At 46.1% G+C, this 19,190-nt stretch overlaps 1 long non-coding RNA gene across 1 annotated transcript in view; it reads left to right on the top strand.

The window, feature by feature from the left end:
* The window catches only part of LOC105548046, a 45,808-nt gene extending 39,250 nt beyond the window's left edge, over nt 1–6,558 (top strand). Inside the window, exon 2 of the long non-coding RNA XR_001007333.1 lies at nt 4,482–6,558. This is a non-coding gene — a long non-coding RNA (uncharacterized LOC105548046). The remainder of the gene's footprint in view (nt 1–4,481) is intronic.
* The last annotated feature ends 12,632 nt before the right edge of the window (nt 6,559–19,190 follow it).

Genomic DNA, 19,190 nt, shown 5'->3' with positions numbered 1-19,190 from the left:
AGGCAGAGTGAGCAGCAACACAGTCCCTGAGGGGAATGGGACTGGCGTGCTCGGGCATAGCCAGGAAGCTGGCAGGCTGGAGCAGGGCGAGAGTGGGGAAACTGCTAGGAGATGAGGTCAGGGAGCAGCCCAGGGAAGGGGGACGCAACATGCATCCTCGACTTTCATTCTCTGTGAGATGAGGAGCCTCTGCAGCGTTTTGAGCCGAGGGGTGACACCATCTGACATATGCAAAGGTCGACCTGTCAAAGGTCGACTCTGGCTGCTTTGAGGACACCAGGCTGTCGGGGTGTAAATTAGGAGCTACTACTGCAGTAATCCCTGAGGTAGATGGTGATGAACTGGACCCGAGTGGTTGCAGTGAAGGTGGTAAGAAGTCGTTAGATTTGGGAAATGTATTTTGACATGAGGGTTAGTGGGATTTCCTGAAGGATTTGATCTAGGATGCAAGAAAACGGCAGGTGTTTAAGATGATTTGCAGGGTTTTGGCTTGAGCATAAGGAAGGATTTAAATGCCAACAAGTGGATTTAGGAAGACCGTGGATGAGCAGGTTTAAAGGGGGGGAAATTGAAGGGTTCTGCCTGGGACGTGATCAATCGGAGGTGCCCATTAGAAATGTGAGCAGGCAGTTGGATTTCTGAGTCAGTAGTTTGGGAGATCTAGAGTAGATGTTGCTTAAAGCCACAACAGGATAAGGTCAAAGCAATCAGTATAGGCAGAGAAGAGAAGAAAACTAACATTAAAAAGTTGGAGGACGGGCGTGGTGGCTCACGCCTGTAATCCCAGCACTTTGGGAGGCTGAGGTGGGCGGATCACCTGATGTCAGGAGTTCAAGACCAGCCTGGTCAACATGGTGAAGCCCCGTCTCTACAAAAATACAATAGTTAGCCAGGCATGACGGTGGGCACCTGTAATCCCAGCTACTCAGGAGGCTGAGGCGGGAGAATCGCTTGAACCCGGGAGGTGGGGGTTGCTGTGAGCCAAGATCATACCATTGCCCTCTAGCCTGGGCAACAGAGTGAGACGCCATCTCAAAAAAAAAAAACAAAAAACAGTTGGTAAGTAACTTGGGAGGCTGAGGCAGGAGGATCACTTGAGGCCAGGAGTTTGAGACCAACCTAGGCAACATAGTGAGACTTCATCTCTATGAAAAATAATAAAAAAATTAGTCGGACACTGTGGTGTGTGCCTGTGGTCCCAGCTACTTGAGAGGCTGAGGTGGGAGGAGCCCTTGAGCTCAAGAGGTTGAGGCTTCAGTGAGCCGTGATCACACCACTGCACTCCAGCCTGAGCAACGGAGTGAGACTCTGTGTCATTAAAAAAAAAAAAGTTGAGAAGAAGAGGAGAGTGCAGCGAAGAAGACTGAGAAGGAGGACACAGTGAGGCAGGAGGAGGCCCACAAGAGGGTAGAGTTCTGGAAGCCTGGTGAAGGCCAGTGCAGGAGGTGGGGGTGGGGGTGAGCCCATGAGATGAGGACAGACACGGCTATGGGGCTTAGCACTATGGAGGCCACTGGCAACCTCCTGTGTGTGAAACCTGACTGAAATCGGCTTAAGGGGGCAAAATTGGAGGTTTTACTGCAAAAGGTAACAAAGAAATTAGGTGGGAGCTGGTGGGAGCAGAGTGAAAAGAATTTTGTTGTTGTTGTTGTTTTGTGCCTTTTTCTGAGTAGAAAAAATAACAGCATACAGCATATTTACATGATGAATGTAATGAGCTAACAATAATATTCAACAATAATAAATATATAATGTTTTGATCCAATCAACAACATTACAAATGTTCCAGAGAGGACTGGGCCCAGTGGCTCATGCCTATAATCCCAGTGCTTTGGGAGGCCGAGGAAGAAGGATCACTTAAGGCCAGGAGTTGGAAGTTACAGTGAACTGATAGCACCAGGGCATTTCAGCCTGGGCAACAGAGTGAGACTCTGTCTCGGAAAAAAAACAGTTTCAAATGGAATTTACTATATATGCTTTTCTTTTCTTTTTCTTTTTTCTTTTTTTTAAATTGAGGCAGAGTCTTGCTCTGTCACCCAGGTTGGAGTGCAGCAATGTGATCTCAGCTCACTGCAACCTCTGCCTCCCAGGCTCAAGCAATTCTCCTGCCTCACCCTCCCGAGTAGCTGGGATTACAAGCGTGAGCCACCATGCCTGGCTAATTTTTTGTATTTTCAGTAAAGATGAGGTTTCACCATGTTGGCCAGACTTATCTCGAACTCCTAACCTCAGGTGATCTGCTCACCTCAGCCTCCCAAAGTGCTGAGATTACAGGCGTAAACCACTGTGCCCTGCCCATTTTCATTTTTAATGCCTGAGAATGTTCTGTTTTTTAAATGTATCATAATTTGTTTAACCAATTTCTTATTGGACGTTTTCATTTTTTATTTTTAATTTTTGCTTTTATAAATAATCATGCAGCGGACATCCTTATACATATAAATCAGCCCAATTTCCTAACTCTTGCCTCAGGATGAGCTTCTAAGAGTAGAAGTGCTGGGTCAGAAAATGAAAACATGTTAAATAATTTTAACGCATATCATCAAATAGCTAAATCTCCGTTTTAGAATCAACCAAAGTCACTTAGACCTGCTCTTCTCACAGTTATATTTTTCTATTATACCTGTCATGGGTGCATATGTTACATTTATTTGTGTGATTATCTGATTAACATCTGTTTCTCCCACTAGATTGCAACCCAGTGAGTGCAGAGATGGCACCTGTTTCTGCTCACCGCTGTATCTTTAGCTCTTGGCTGACAGCTTGTCATAGAGTAGGCAGTCAGTAAATAACTGCTGATGAGGGAATGAATGGATGTAAAGCTTAATTCAGTGAATAGGGTAGAAGATCACACTACCAATGAATAGGGTAGAAGATCATAATGTCATTTGGGGATAAAATAAAATGTGACTATCAATCACCCCCAGTGCCATGCAGGGTACCTGGCATGTAGCTCCAAAAGTGTTTGCAATTGACTGATTAATGCATGAATGAAGTATATCTCTTTTATAAAATCCACCTTCTTGTGTGGCTTAATGAATGGAATAATTGTGGATCCTCCCAAGGTCACTTCTTTGGAGAAAACACAGTCTGTCTACATTTGGGTGCAGCTCCCTGGGGCCTGGCTAACGCTTAGCCAAACTCCTGTTTCCAGCATGGAGTGCCTTGGTCCAGTGGCCAGCAGGTGGCAACAAATGGTTATTAAAGCGGCGGCTGAGCGCTAGAGGCTCTCTCCGGACGAGGTATCTCTCCTGCTGTGCCCCCCAGGGCCTGTGTTTTGGAAACTCCAGCAAGCCAGCCCAGCAGGCCGGTTCGGGTGACGAAGGCACCTCAGGAACTGCAGGTGCTCCTCAGAAGAGTCAAGAAAGGGGGGTCAACTTTCAGCCCCTGAAAGAGCCTGACTTTCAATTTCTATTTCACAAGCTTACAGTTCTGAGTAATTGTACTGGAGGGCTGAAGAGTCAAAGGCAATTCATGTGCAAATCTAGGCTTCTTTGGGCGTGAGATTTCATCCGGTTCACACCAGATGACCTGCCTCTGTCATGTCTCAGTCTGTCTGCAATGGTCAGTTTCTTTTGTTTTTTTCAGCCAAGCTCAGTGCCATGCAATCAGGCTGACAGTCTGTAGTAATGATTGGGTTTGTTAGCACTGGATTATACAAAGGCTTCTAACTACATACAAAAAGGTTACTTGGCCGGGCGCGGTGGCTCACGCCTGTAATCCCAGTACTTTGGGAGGCCGAGGCGGGCGGATCAGGAGATCGAGACCATCCTGTCTAACACAGTGAAACCCCGTCTCTACTAAAAACACAAAAAACTAGCCGGGCGAGGTGGCGGGCGCCTGTAGTCCCAGCTACTCAGGAGGCTGAGGCAGAAGAGTGGCGTGAACCTGGGAGGCAGAGCTCACAGTGAGCCGAGATCGCGCCACTGCACTCCAGCCTGGGCGACAGAGCGAGACTCCACCTCAAAAAAAAAAAAAAAAGAGGTTGCTGACCATCATTATGGGTCCCCCCGACCTTGGTGCTGTTTCTTCCAGGGGCAGGAATGGATTTGCCCCCGTCCTGCTTCACACTCTCCCTTTTCCTTTGGGTCTAAGGGTAGAGGGGAAATCACCCTGTACTGCAATCCTATTACCTATCACTTCATTCTCGCAACAGCTCAGCTGTGCACGTGACATATGTCATGTGTCTGAGCTCACTTAGGTACAAGTACCAGGAGGGGAATCTGATATTTCTGACCCCAAACACGATGCTCTTTCCACTACACTCATGGTTCAAATTGTGCTCCAAGAAACTCTTCTGAGGTGGCCATGAGAGAAGGGAAGGAGGAGAGATAGCAGACGGGGAGGAGTGGCCAAAAGGGTGGTGCTCCCTGCTTCCCACCCTTCCTTCATCTAGAACAGCTGTGCTTTGATTTTTAAAATATACATGTGTGTACATTAAATTATATATGTAATCTTTCTCTTAACTTTCCATTCAGAAGGAGGAGAAAAATCTGCGCCTCTTCCTCTCAAGGGATAATTTGCCTCTGGGGTACTTTCTGACCCAGTGGACCCCTGGCAGAAGTAAGCGTGGACTGTGGCTACAGTACTGCACAGAGTCAACAGGAACCGAAGCCAGGCCTTCGCCACGGCAGCTCCGGGGTCCAACCACTTGATCAATGCAGGAAATGCTTTGATGAAAGAATTCTTCCATGGCCAGCTTCTCATATTCTCTGGGACAGACACAAACCAAGAAAAATGAGTGTGGTGCAGAATCTGATGTGTCCTTCCTGTACCCCCTGCTGGTAGCAAAAAGTATGTTTTGAACTTTTCTTTGTTATACACAGTCTGGGTAATAACAGACTGAAGGAAAATTAAGGAAGCCTGGGAGGCTAAGTTCAATGAAAAATGAACTGAGGCAGAGAAAAAAGAGAATTGGAAAGTATCTGGGTGTCTGGAGAGGTTGGGGGAATAGAGAGGGAGGAGATATAATTGGCTAGATAACTTGAGAGTGGGAGAGGAGTGCAAACATTATTTTTGAGGCGCTTTGTTGGATATTTAAAATGCACTCCTACCTTTGGCATTTTCTCAAAACGCAGGAAAGATTTGTTTTCAATTCTATTTTTCTGCTGGACTGAACCAGTGCCAAGACTGGACCATGTAGGATCCTGGGTTTATTTCAATTACATAAGCAAACGTTACTGTGATTTGGAATAGCCAAAGCCATGAATGTTTCTCAACTTCCATTTTGTCAGCTGCTTGAGTTTCTTTTCTGAGAGGTGCTAACTCTTAACATTGTTATTCACTTGTGTTCCCTAAATAAATTTTAATTAGTTTTAATTTGAACCAAGAATGTTCTACTGTTGACACTATGTCAAGAATGAGCAAAAATGAAATTAATAAAGAATTCACTTCAGAAAAAAATTTGCACTAATATTACAGTATTTTATAATATCTATCTCAGCAGAGTCACAGATAATTTAGAAATTTTAATTTTGTTTGTAAGTGATTTTCCTCAAAGCAGTAATAGCCTTGGTAAAGAGTTTAAACATTATTTTTCACCTCTCATGCATTTTGTATAATGAAATTTTTCTATCATCTTCCAGTGGAATTAATTGCATTGGTGCAAAAAATGCAATCAAATCAGCAACTGAATTTAGCTTTTGAAACCTCATGTCTAGCTGGGATAGTTACTATATTCATTACACACTGAAAAATGATAAGCAGTAATCTTTTCTCCTAAAAAACTGCCAAAGATAAGTTTTTCAGGGCTCTCAAAATATCATAAAGCTGACAATACAAGAAATGTTAAAATATTGTTGGAGTTTTTAATGGACTCTTCCCTCTCTTCTTTTCCTGTTCTTTAAGACAATGGTAGTTAGTTGTCCACTAATCGTTAATACATGATTTTCTAACAAAGACTTGCGTATCTTTTTGGCTAAAAAGTGGCCAAATATCAAAGAGCTGGAAATTTGGGAGACAGCCTTTAGTCTTTTCCAAAGCATGTAAACCTTTTTGAATCCTTTTGGGTAAATGTCTGATGAAGATCAAACAGAATTCATAAAGGGTTTCTGATACACAGTGAAATGTGCCTGTGAGGACTCTACACATGATAATAATCTAAGCATGCTCTCTTTTAGTCCTAAAATGTGTAGAGTAATGCTACGTGACATTGATAGGAGGCCATTGATTTGGACTGAGCTCCCGCACTAGGCCTAGCCGACCAAACCAAAATGGAGTCACTCAGGCTGAAGTTCACACCCACCAAGCCAAAACTAAGTTGTTTATCTGATCTTCCAAGAAATCAAGAAAGAAAGGGAGATAACAGCCCAATCCCCAAACAGGCCAGTTTTAGCTGGCATGACAAGGAAGGCCCCTCTGCTTCAACCTTTACAAGGAAAGTAACTTTGAAACAATCAATCTGCTTTTTGTTCTCCGTTTCTGCTTTCCTCAACCCTTTTCTGACCATAAAACCAACATCCTCTGCTCGGCTCACGGGAACACTCATTCTATTTTGTAGAATGAGGTATTGCCCGATATTCTAGATTTGCAAATAAAAGCCAATTAAGATCGTTAAATGAAATCTGTTGTAACTTTGTCTTTTGACACTAATAAATGCACGAACAGGTTTCTTTAGAGAAAGTCCGTGATATGCAGGGTACATTTGACAAGTGCTGTGGTCAAATGTGCTATTGTTTACATTCTCATTTTCATAATTTTCTTAAGTACTATGTAATTTGGTCTTGGGAATGCTTCGCTAATTACGGATGAGGAGGATGGGCCTTGTATGTGACAGAATGATTTAGTGTTCTGCAGTTCAGTGGAAAGAGTGTAGATGTGTTCAATATTTATGACGTTTTACCTTCTCTCTTTGTTACAGAGGCCTTACAACAAATTAAAACATGTGTGTCAGCTCCCTAATTATCTAGCTAGACTTTTAAAGATTGGCTAGTTAAGGCTGAATTTTATTCAAACACTACTTCATCTGTCATACTATTTTAAGTACATTAGCCTTGTTAGCCTATTATATGGCCATGATCAGTACTATTTAAATTGCCAACTTCTACGAGTTCCTTCTGTGTGTTCTGGCTCAGTCAATGCATTAGTGGCACTAGCTTAGTTTTGTCACAATTCTGGGCACATTGGCAGTCCCTGGGTGGGAGGCCTGGAGCTCCTGGGTAAACATAGTGCATCTGCCCGGAGCTTCAATTTTACTTGAGGATTTGGAAAAATATAAATTAATCGATTTAACCATTTATATAATATGCTCCAATTCTTTAATTTGCTGCAAAGCAAACAAAATTATGCATTAGCTATGTTATGACTAAAACCCAAATGTTGTTGAATACTTTCAGGGATAGAATAACAACTTGTAAACCCAGAAGTATGGCTGCTTAGCTGTTGGAGTTCCAGCCAGAAACCGGCTGAGAAAAAAATGTGCTGACACTCATCCTGAGAAGTGTTGGGACAGAGCCCCACCTGGCTTCCGGGTGAGGCAGTCCAAAGTCTATTCCTATCTCATGTCAAAGTCCCCTGTCATTGCACAGGAACTCCAGGGACTGTTCAAGAAGGAACAGGAAGCCTCCAACCCAAGGGAACGGGACTCATCCTGTTGTCAGGTGAGATCCTGAGAAGCATGGGTGAGCTCAGCATGGGCAGGGCCATTGAGGAAGTTCCTCCTTCCTCAGCTAAGCCACACTGGCCAGGAGGTCCCCGAGTCCTGAGAGCATCCTCCCAGAGCTGTCCTCGTTACTCTCCAGACCTGGCCGTGGCATCTCCCAGCTCCTGGTGCCTGAGTCCCTGCCTTTGACTGGGATTACCATTTATCACCCCCTACTGCACGCTTTGCCCCTCCCCGCCCACTGTGGTGACACAGTCTTGCTTAGGTCCAGTCCTAGTCCTGTGAGAGAGTTTCTGCCCTTGACCTTGGTCCAGATTTCCAGTTCCTGTCTTTATGTGGTCCATTGCCAGGACTATAGATGAGTTCAACCAATGAACAATATAAAGTTTGATTTTTCTGTGAAAATAAATATGAATGCAAAATGCACATGAATGCTTAAAATACCAGACCTCAAAGATGAGTGCTGTCTCTCTGTGGCCCCTTTGAGCAATCCCTGCGCCCCTGGGGGATGCATTCATCCGCTGCTGTTACAGCGCCACCAACAGTCACTTTTGAGGAGTGCAGCTCCAAGGGACGACGGTACAAGGGAAAGAATTCCGCCAATGTGAGATGTCCTCCAGCAAAATCAGAGACAGTGTCCTTCAGAGGGCACGTGTCCTGCTGGAATCAGGGGAAATTCCATACGGTTCCGGATATTCAGCCTCCTAACTGAACTCTATGCAATGCCTTTATCCCCTCCTCCCAATCTGTGCAACGTATCAAAGGAATAAAACCTGTTTTCTTTCTTAGTGGTTGCGCCAATTTTGTGCAGTCTGGTTCTTTTCTGTTTTTCCATAAAATTGTTTTCAGAAGTACTTAAAGTTGTTTTGGTGAAAGTTGACTTTATGATGCTTGTTTTTCGTTTCAAAAACAACAAAGGCAGCTTTGGCTGGTGTTGAGAACCTGAGCTAAGAGAGCAGGAGATAGGATTCCGGGGACTTTTAGCCTTGGCTCTATCCTCTTGCCACCCTGCACCTCCTTTCTTAGAAACATGGGGAGCCCAGGCAGGCATGAGAAATCTTTCTGAGCATGAGACTGTCACTGAACTGAAGGCTCAGAGGATGACTGGGCCCCCCTTGTCCTGGACGAACAGCTGCTGTCCTGATGTTTTCCTCCTTGCTCCTAGGATGGGGGCTTTCAGGATACATTTTGGGTGGGAAGAAATGCACCACAAGGTATCCCTAATTTGAGATGGGACTGTGACGGTCTTTGTTTTAGCCAGGCCAGTTCCAGACCTGATGCAGTTAAACCTGCATTAAGGTCGAAGCTGCTGACCCCTCTCAGAGGGCCCCTCAAGTTCTGCCTCTTAAAAATATAAATATCAGTCCCGGAGACTGATCTTTGGCTCATGTTTCCTAGAGAAAAGTACTTGAAAAATTTGTAGGCATGTACTTCTGTGCTCATTTCTATTCCGAAGGTGAATTGGCATGGTGCTGGTTAAGGAGGACCCTGTCATTGATTAGAATGGTCACCTTAAGAACTTGTTCCTAGTGCCTGACTCTGTGACAAGCATCCCCAGCCTGCCAGTGACACAGCATTTGTGTATCCCTTTTTGTCCTAAACCAGAGCTTATTCTTGTACCATATGTATAAAGACCGATACTTTGCAGATGGAAATTCCTCCCTGAGACAGAGACAGATCATCTGCCCCCTCCCATATGGCTTAGGAAGGGCACAGAAAGAGCCAGAGGAAGCAAGCTTAGAAAGTGAGAGCAAGGGAATAGGGAGAGAACAATTCAAAGACAGAACTGGGAAGTAGGTTTTAGAAATAGGAGGTTGTTGTCAGAGACCCAAGGGAGACATTCCAGGGAGCTTCCTGGGAGTTTATGTGGCCTGAATCTTTACACTGGACCTGGTGTCTGGGAGAAAGAGCCGTGCCTTCAGGGACGAGAGGCTGAAGGAAAAAAACTGGCTGCCTGCTGTGGGGATGCAGTGAAGATGTGGGGTGAGGTAGGGGCTAGAGAGAGAAAGCAAATTGGGATTAAGGAGAACATTCAGCCAGCCAGGCAATGCTGGGCTCTGCAGATCTGGGACCATCTCTGTATTTGGTGTCTGAATGTTCTCACACTTTAATTAGGCAGTTCTTCCCCCTGGATCGGAATAGGGTAAGTGCACACCTTTCCTTCTTCCCTGCCACCCCCAAGGAGATAGGACAAGGATACCCCACTTTGGGACATCAATTCTAACATGTTTGATTTTTTAAAGATCAGTGTCATTACCCAAAAGTTCTGCTTGTTGCGTTCACGGTCTGCATTTATGCTCTCTGAATTTCCCTTTTCAAAGCCTGGCTTTTCTCCAGAATCCCACTATGGCAGGAGATCAAGGGAGGGCCTCACGCTCTCCAGCAAATGATAAAATTCCGCAGCGAAGCTTTCCCAGCATCACCCAGAAAGAACCCAGAATTAGCTGGGTCCTGACAACCATAGCACATGTCCCGACACAGGCTGTGCACCTTGACTGAGCAACACCCCTGTCCTTGGCCAGCAGAAGACTCGCTTGGCCTGGTGTGGGCAGACAACACGCCCCAGGCTTTTCTCTTGGCACAGCTTGCTTGGAGCCCTCTTTGCTCCCCCAGAGCCACAGCCCTGCCCCTCGCCCCAGTGACGGTGCTGTGGTTTGCTTATTTTGACATATTCGTTCCTAACACGCTGAAGATGAAAGGCAGGAAATGTGCAGTTCCAGTTCCCATAGCAGGGGCGGTTGGACCACGTTGCATCACATTTACAGAAAGGTCATGGGATCCAGAAGGCAAACACAGCATAGGCTGACCTCAGGCCCAGGGGCTGGCCTGGCACAGCACATGCTGGGCGCTGCCCGCCCCTGGATGGAATCCCTCCTCACCACAGACTGACCACAGCCTGGCTCACTCCCACCACTGTCCGTGACTGAAGCCACCTCCTCACAAGGTCACTCCTCTTGGGGCTCCCCACTATCCCGGAGAGAGCCCACTTCCTCTCAGACCACTCCCAGTCCTGGCAGTGTGACTGCTGCTGAGGGATGAATATGGAACTCTCCCTGCCTTTCCGCTTCCCTTCGAGCAGGAAGTGCCTCCAGATCTTTGGGGCAGAGATTGGAGACTCCCAGTATTCTAAAAAAAGTGGCAGAACTTGACCCACCAAGACCCAAAGGGGAAAAAAAGCTAAGGCCTTGCTGGTTTCCCTCAGTGGCCATTGGCCCTTCCTGCAGTCCCCAGCCAGCTAGATGATTCTTCTCTAAAACATGCCATCTTTTCCATAAGATACAGCTTAGCATCACTTCCACCCACACTCAGGTTGTTAAGACATTTGAAGAATAATTTGTTCTAGACCCAAAAAAAGCCTTGCAGGAAGAATTCCACTTCCCTTCCTCCAGGTGTGTGCCATGTGGTTGGGTTACGGGGGCAGTAGGGGCTGTAACTGGCTTTGTATGTGGTCATTTCCTGCCTTTGGTGCAGTTAAACCAAGCCCTCGGTCATTAGGCTGCAGGAATACCATTTGTGCATTTCATTTCCTTGGGGATGATTTTTTAAAGTGGCTCTAATGCACCTGATCACATTCAGATGTGTTCCCAGGGAAGCAGGCGATTTGAGAGTGCAGTAAAGCCAGCTTGCATGTGCCCAGATCCAGCTCAGTTTCTTGTTCAACAGAAGCCACTAAGGACAGGCACTCAGGCATGATAATGTTCTTCTGTGCCTTTGTCTGGGGCAGTTCATTAAGGCAGAGACACCTCAGTGCTGACAGGACAACCCCTTCCTGTGTGTTCCAGGGAAACCTAATTGACTACAAAACCTTTTTTTTTTTTTTTTGATGTCACCACTGCCAGATACAAATCCAATTAGCAGCAGAGTTAACTCAGATGAACCCTGGGAACATGGAAATACCATATTCTACAGCTAATCAGACCCATGGAATGCTGACACATCTGGATGTCGTCAGGAAGGTGGGATTCTGAGGACAATAGGGGGCTGGATGCTCTCAGAGCCCACATGTTCCACTGATTTCAGAGCCCCCCTCTGTGGGTGAATTACAAGGACTTCGAGGTTTAACAATCAGAGGCCAGCTTCTGTCTGCTCAAGGCCTCTGGGCCTAGGAACATCATCGCTTTATTCTGAGGCCAGAGATATTCAAAAGAAGTCACTCAGGTCTTATTTCCAGGAGAGCCCCTTGGTCCCTCCGCAAGTCCCTCCCCACAAATCTGGATGGATTTGAGAAACGCTTTGTTTCTTGTTATGTGACCTTCTCCCAGAGACTCGGGAATCCTGTATTCTGACTCTCCTGAGAGTAGAAGCAAACAAGTCATTTCCAGGCACAGAGGGATGCTCTGGCCTCTCTGATCTCCCTTTAAATAATTAATGTTGCCAGGCAGGTGCTAAAAGGCTAGGCAGAGAGAAAAATGCCAATGCAAAAGGGCAAGTGCAAAAGGAAGTACTCGCCTGACTTTTGAGTGATCATCATGGTGATTATTCATCATTGCAATGTGGATTGTAATGCTGGAAGACACTCCAGGCTCTGAGAACCTTACTTTTAGTAATAAAAGCTCCATTTAGAAATAATCAGGTAGCTAGAACAGCAGGGCTAGAATCAAACCAATCAGAAGCCATGCAGGTGGCTTGTATGGGGGCTTCTCAGGACATCAAGTTTCATTATGATTGGTGGCCTTGCTGTTTCAGAAGTCCTCACTTGCCCACAGAACAGGTTACTCCTCGACCTACTCGCTTGATTGGTGGGAAAACCCCCACTGGTAGAAGCGGCAGCTGTCAGGGTAGGAGGGCAGGGGCTGGTGCAAGATTTGGAGGCTTTTATCCTTTTTATTTGGCATGTGATATGCTTGGTTCATCTAAGTGTAGTGGGTCTACTCTGGCCTCAGAGTAGACAGGCGGAAAGCATTTGGAGATAAGTAGGGTGGAAGTCTCTGGAACCAAAGCCCAGGGGCCTGGGAAATCAGCTGGAGCTCTCAGATGTAAGCAGCAGAAATGAACAAGGGCTGTTTTCAGCAGGCAGTGTCCATCACAATTACCTTAGGTATTTACTTTACCCTTCTACAAGCCTCAGAATATTTCAAGGCCCCCTTTACTATCACTGGTGGACTGTATGGCTCAACATTCTTCATAGCCACAGGCTTTCATGGACTTCATGTTATTGGATCAACGTTTCTCACTATCTGCCTTTTCAGTGGAAAAGGAGCGTTATTGAACGGCTATGGGGTGGCTCAGAGTCAGTGAGGGCTGCAGTGTGAACTTGGAAAACAGCAGGAAGCCTCTGACACAGTCAGGCTCATGGGTAGAACCACACCAGAAGCCTAGGGCCGGGAGGGCTCCGGGACGCCTGCTGTGGGTTGCTGAACATCACAGTCCCCTACGGGTACCACTGGTGCTTGGCCTGGCCACCGTGGGGGAATAGCTACCTCCAAGGCCACTGAGGACATAGGGTTCCACCCCCCGCACTCCCCTGCCATGGTGATCTTTCGTAACTCCTACCACTCTCAGCTCTGGCACCTCTAAGTCTGGGTGTCCCTAATTGGCCCAGCTCAACCATGTGCCTATGCCCCACGGCAAGGTGGTAAATATCCACCATGCCCGAATTCCGATGCAGATCCCACACTCTCCAGGAGGAAAGCTACTGATTGCGCCTTGTATCACCAGCGGAATACAATGAAGACCAAATGAGACAAGAGCCTGACCCTCGTGAGGCTCTCCTTTCCTGCCCCTACCACCCAGCTCTTTTGGTCCAAGCACCATATTCTGCTTGGTGGATATCCAGGCCCTTCACTTCACTTGTCTTTCTTCCTTAGGCTATTGTCCCTTCTGTATCTCTCCTTAGGGCCTCCATAGGGAGGGAAGGGGTTATGAGGCAAAGTTCAGTGCCGCTGCTCGCCAGTTTACAGCGAGGCAGGTGCAGGTAGTGGCCAACTGATGGCCACAGCAAGGATAATAACTGGTTAGAAAATGCCAAACACCTGCCTCACAGCTCAGTCCCCACCTGTGAAATAAAGCTGCAGCCATGGTCTGAGGCTCACACGGAGGAGGAGGGTCTCCTCCAGCAAGGAGGTCACCCTTCAGATGCAGAACAGAGCGGCAGAAGCCAGGCGGAGTTCCACCCTAAGCAAGGTAGGAAGAAAATGAAGTGGGCTGCAGAGCACTGGGAGATTTTTGAAAAATTATAACAAGACTTCTTTGTTTATCTTCTCCCTGGCTTCCGCAGCCGGTCTGAGTCGGGATAAATTCAGCACAGGAGGAAAATGTAGCATTTCCTCCCCCTCTCCTCCCATTTTAGGTGAGAGGAGGAGGTGGCATGGGGGATAGAGAAAGATCTGGCAAGCTCGCCAGCTGGCACTGCGGCTGGGCTGAACACAGTGAGCTTGCTCTGCGCCCCCACAGAGCGGGGCCCGGAGCAGAAACGTGGAGGTACCCTCTCTCTTTGCTCCCCTTCCTCCAACCCCTTAGAAGTCAGGTTGGTCTCAGGCATAGAGGGGTTGGTAGCCCCTTGCCCAGTATAGTCCAAGGGTCCGCACACCTGCAGGCCCCAGCAGAGCCCCACCAATCAGGCTCACAGCATGCAGCTTCAGAGGTGACATGTGTTTAAGAGCGTTGCTTTCAGAAAGACCCATTTACAATGCAAACCTGTAGCCTGGGAACAGCAATATATGACCAGCTCAATCCCCTCACAGAGTTGACAACCACGTTACTAAGGGATGGCTCAAGGGGTAGTTCTAAGGATGGGAGCTGGAGAGATTTTGATGCAAGTGAGGACATGCAGTGGTGGGTGTCCTGGGTGTAAGGATCACATGAGGGGCTTGGATAAGAAGGGACACTAGGAAAATTAGAGTGAATAAGGAATGAGATTGGAGACAGGGATTGTGAGCACGAGGCCTCTTCACCCCTTAGGCTTACACTTACAGAGCCTCGCCTCTCCCTAGCATAGGGAAGAAGCTGGAAAGCTTTGGATCCTGTTTTCCAAAACCTTTCACAAGAGCCTGGGTCTGGACAACATGTCTGGTCTCCTGATCCCTGTGCTGGTGGTGGAGAAGGTGGTGTAATGCTGGAGGCCAGTGCACTCTGTAGGGGAGAAGAGACTCCCCTAGGAGCTGGATCTAGGGACAGACTTAAGCAGCATTTTATTTTTTGTATCAATTTCATGCATGGTTTGTTTTAAAATCTGGTTCAAGGCATTGTAGCTATGGAGACTCAGTTATTATTGAGCCGACCCTGGGTGGGAGGATGGGGAGGCCTGCGGGGCTGCTGTTGCCCTTTTGAGTAGGTCCATCCTGGTGCCCAGAGGCCGGCATCACAGGGAGTCCTTGGCCCTTGGCCACTGAACAGAATAAAGACTGAAAAAGGGACCATGGAGGTAGGTGACAGAGGTGCATTGCTAAATATTACATTGTATTTTGTATTAGTCTGTTTGGGTTGCCATAATATACTACAGGCTGGATGGATCACACAACAGATGTTTATTTTCTCACAGTTTTGGAGGTTGGAAGTCTAAGATCAGAATACCAACAGGGTTAGTTTAATGGTGAGGGCTCTCTTCCTTGCTTGCAGACGGCCACCTTCTCACTGTGTTCTCACACGACCTTTTCTCTGTACACACATGGAGAGGGAGAGGGAGAGAGGGGGAGAGAGAGAGAGAGAGAGAGAGAGCTCTGATGTCTCTTCCTCCTCTTATAAGGATATCAGCCGTATTGGATTAGGGGCCTTATGACCTCATTTAACCTTAATTCTTTAAAGGCCTTGTCTCCAAATACAGTCACGTTGAAGATTAGGGCTTTGACACATGAATTATGGGGTGATATAATTTAGTCCATAACATACCTATATACATACGTATGCATATATGTTAACAGTAATCTTCTGGTGGTGGAATAGGAGTGCATTTTTTTCTTTGTGTTCTATGATCTCCAGGTTTCTTCATCAAGAATATCTTACTCCTGTACTTACAGGAAGAAAGCAACAGGTAATAGTTTCTAAAGAGAAGGAACACATTTTCAGTTCAAAATAACATGTGCTGTAGGATTATTTCTAGAATTACATCTATAACTTGTGTGCCCATCTACGGACTCACCCGCCTACCCATCTGTCTGTCCATCCGTCCATCCATCTACCCATCCATCCATTCTTCAGTTCGTCCTTCCTTCCATCCTTTTTTCCATCTGTATATTTGCATTGAGAGATATACGGAATGATAATGAACAAATGTTTGTGATGGTTGTTTCCGTATGGTGGAGTTTTAAGTGATTTTGTATTCTTCATACTTATCTCTTTTGCTTGAAATTTGTAATAAGGAGGTACATAAAATTTTTTCTCAATACACGACATTGAACTTTTTATTTGCTTACACACATGATCCGAATCACTTGATTCCAGAACAGCAGTTGGTCTAGCACAGCAGCTCTGCTCTATTCATAGGGCGGGTCCTAATCACCAAGCCTAACTGAGCGCAACTCTGACCCCACAGCCCTGGTCGTGCTGAGGTTGCCAAGCTCAGCGTGTAAAGTGGAGGTGTAGCTCAGTGGGGGAGAAAAGAGAGAGTTTGCAGGCTACACCTGGGCTCCATTTAAACCCACAGCCGGGCATCTCAAGCCTTTGATGTATGCTGTGCAACTGGCTGGCGGGTCTGTAGCGGGCGAGGCCCTGCCATTTACAACTCCAGGGTGGCTGCTGAGTGCCCTCAGGGCCTTCCTGCCCAGCTGCAATTGTCATCTCTGTTCCAGTCTCCCCTGACTCCCACTATTCTGAAATTGGGACAGGAGCGCCTGTGGAAAGATCTCCAAGGTCAAGGATGTGACTGTTGAACATTTTTAGCTCCAGTAAAATAGATAAGCAGCCTTCTGTGTTCATAGATTTGCAGAGCATTTTCTGAGTGTTGGAGAGCAAAGGAGTAGTAGGCACTTTCTCACCTGTGGTGGGAGTGAGAATGACACAAAGGTTTAGGAAAACAGCCTAACATTCATTATCTAGGAGAGGCGAAGATACACTGGCACCGTGACCTAGCAACCCTGCTCCTAGGCACATGCTTTGCATGTGGAGATGTGTAAGGATGATCACGAGAGTGTTTTTTCTAATAGCCCCATGCTAGAAGCAACCCAATGCCCATCAACAGTTATAGACGGCCTACATAAATTGAGCTATATTTGCACAGTGGAATGCTATCCATCTGTAAAGATGAACTAATTACAGCTAGGGCAACAACATGGTCGTAACCCACAAGCATTGAAGTCAAGCGAACAAAGAAAATCGAAAAAGAACATATACAGCATTATATTGTTCTTGTGAAGTTCAGAAACAAGCCATATTTTTTTTAGGGATGCATAAAAAAGTAGTAAAAATATGGAAAAAAAAATTTATAAAACACAGGATAGGGATACCCAGGAGGAAGGAGAGGAATCAGAATCGACCAGACTTTCTTTCCCAGGGTGGACAGGGACTTCTGGGGTGCCTGGCAATGTTTTTTTTCTTAACCTGGGTGGTGGTGACAAAGATGTTTGCTTTATAAATTATTCATTAAACTCTTCAGTTATATGTCTTACTTTGAATATTTTATATTCACTGTGAGAATATGAAAAAGAGAAAAGCAAAATCCAGTCTCCATTTCTAGAAATGGCTGCTTCCTTTACCCCAGGCTTCCTTCTGGGACCTCAAGCAGCATTGGTCCAAGTCTATGACCAGGGTCATAAGTCAGAGTGCTCTTACTTTCCAAGTTCTATGATGAGCTTAGCCTTCTATCTGGGACTGTTGTATGTGTGGAAGTGGGAGGGATGGGAATATGCTGGCCCAAGAAGACAAAACATTAGGAATAACAGTGAAAACACGAGAACACGGTGTAGAGACTTCCAGTGTTGTGGAAATTTGGAGAATGAGTCCAGAGAAGGAACACTCCACTGGTATTGAGGATGGACTGGGGGAGACAGAAGCTGGGAGTGGGGAGGGTGAGAGAGGATGTTGTGATGAAGGCCCCTGCGAATGACCAGTGGAAGCCAAGTATTGCTGGATCCACAGGAGGGTTTGGAAAAGCAGGAGGATGTTTGCTCCACCCCACCTGTGGCTAGTTTTGGTTCACCAATCAATCAATTATCAATTCAGTGGTGCCCCCAGATATGTTATATCTAACAGTCAATAGGAGAATCTTGGACAAAGAAGACATGCAGAAACCTTCAGAGAAAAATAGAAAGTGAATAAGAGAATTAAAAAAATAGATTCCATTGTTCTCATTGCCAAACTCCATTGGAAAACAATCCTCAGCTGCTCCAGGAAACGCATTCATCAGAAGTCTCCGGGGCTTACTGTGCAAAACAGTTTGGTAGTTCCTTACAAAATGAAGCATAGAATTACCTTAAAATCCAGCAGTTCTACTTCGATTATACATCCAAGAGAACTGAAAGCAGGGACTCAAACAGACCCTTGTGCACCATAGCATTATGCACCATAGCCGGAGGTGGAAAAACCCAAGTGCCCACCCACAGATGAATGAATCAACAAAATGCAGCATGTCTATATGATGGAATATGATTCAGCCTTAAAAAGAATGAAGTATTGAGACACGCTACAACATGGATGCACCTTGAACCCATGCCAAGGGAAATAAGCCAGTCGCCAAGGGACAATATTATAGAATTGTTCCATTTCTATTAGGTACCTAGAATAGGCAAATTCACAGAGGCTGAAAGTAGAACAGTAGTTAGTGGGGGCTAGGAAAAGAAGAGCATAGTTATTGTGTGTGTGTTGTTTGTTTGCTTCTTTGGGACAGGATCTCACTGTGTTACCCAGGCTGGGGTGCAGTGGCACAATCTCTGCTCACTACAGTCTTGACCTCCTGGGCTAGGGTGATTCTCCCACCTTAGCCTCCCGAATAGCTGGGACTACAGGCATGCACCACCATGCCTGGCTAATCTTTGCAATTTTTGTAAAGACTGGTGTTGAACTCCTGAGCTCAAGTGGTGATCTGCCTGACTCAGCCTCCCAAAGTGCTGGGTCTACAGGTATGAGCCATCATGCCCCTTGAGAGTTATTTATTTATTTATTTTTTGAGACAGAGTCTCACTCTGTCACTCAGCCTGGGGCACAGTGACATAATCTCAGCCCACTGCAACTTCTGCCCCCTGGGTTCAAGCAATTCTCCTGTCTCAGCCTCCTGAGTAGCTGGGATTACAGGCCTGTGTCACCACCCCCTGCTAATTTTTGTATTTTTAGTAGAGATGGGTTTTACCATGTTGGCCATGGCTGGTCTCGAACTCCTGACTTCAAGTGATCCACCTGCCTCATCCTCCCAAACTGTTGGGATTAGGGGCATGAGCCACCGCGCCCAGGTGAGAGTTATTGTTTCACAGGTACAGTTTCTATTTGTCATGACTATAAAGTTCTGGAGATGGATGGCAGTCATGGTTGCACGATATTGTAAATATAATTAATGCCACTGAATTGTACATTTAAAAATGGTTACAATGGTAATGTTTATGTATATTTTACCATATTCCAAAAAGAAGTCCACAGGAGCTCAAAAAATTGTTCCTGTGTGTTGAGATAGAGGAAAGAGGCCTGGGCTGCGGAATCATTTAGTGAATAGCAAGAAAGATAGAAA

This window comes from Mandrillus leucophaeus, unplaced genomic scaffold, assembly GCF_000951045.1.
Source record: "Mandrillus leucophaeus isolate KB7577 unplaced genomic scaffold, Mleu.le_1.0 Scaffold40, whole genome shotgun sequence".
Taxonomy (NCBI): domain Eukaryota; kingdom Metazoa; phylum Chordata; class Mammalia; order Primates; family Cercopithecidae; genus Mandrillus; species Mandrillus leucophaeus.
This window is presented reverse-complemented; position numbering and strand designations above follow the sequence as displayed.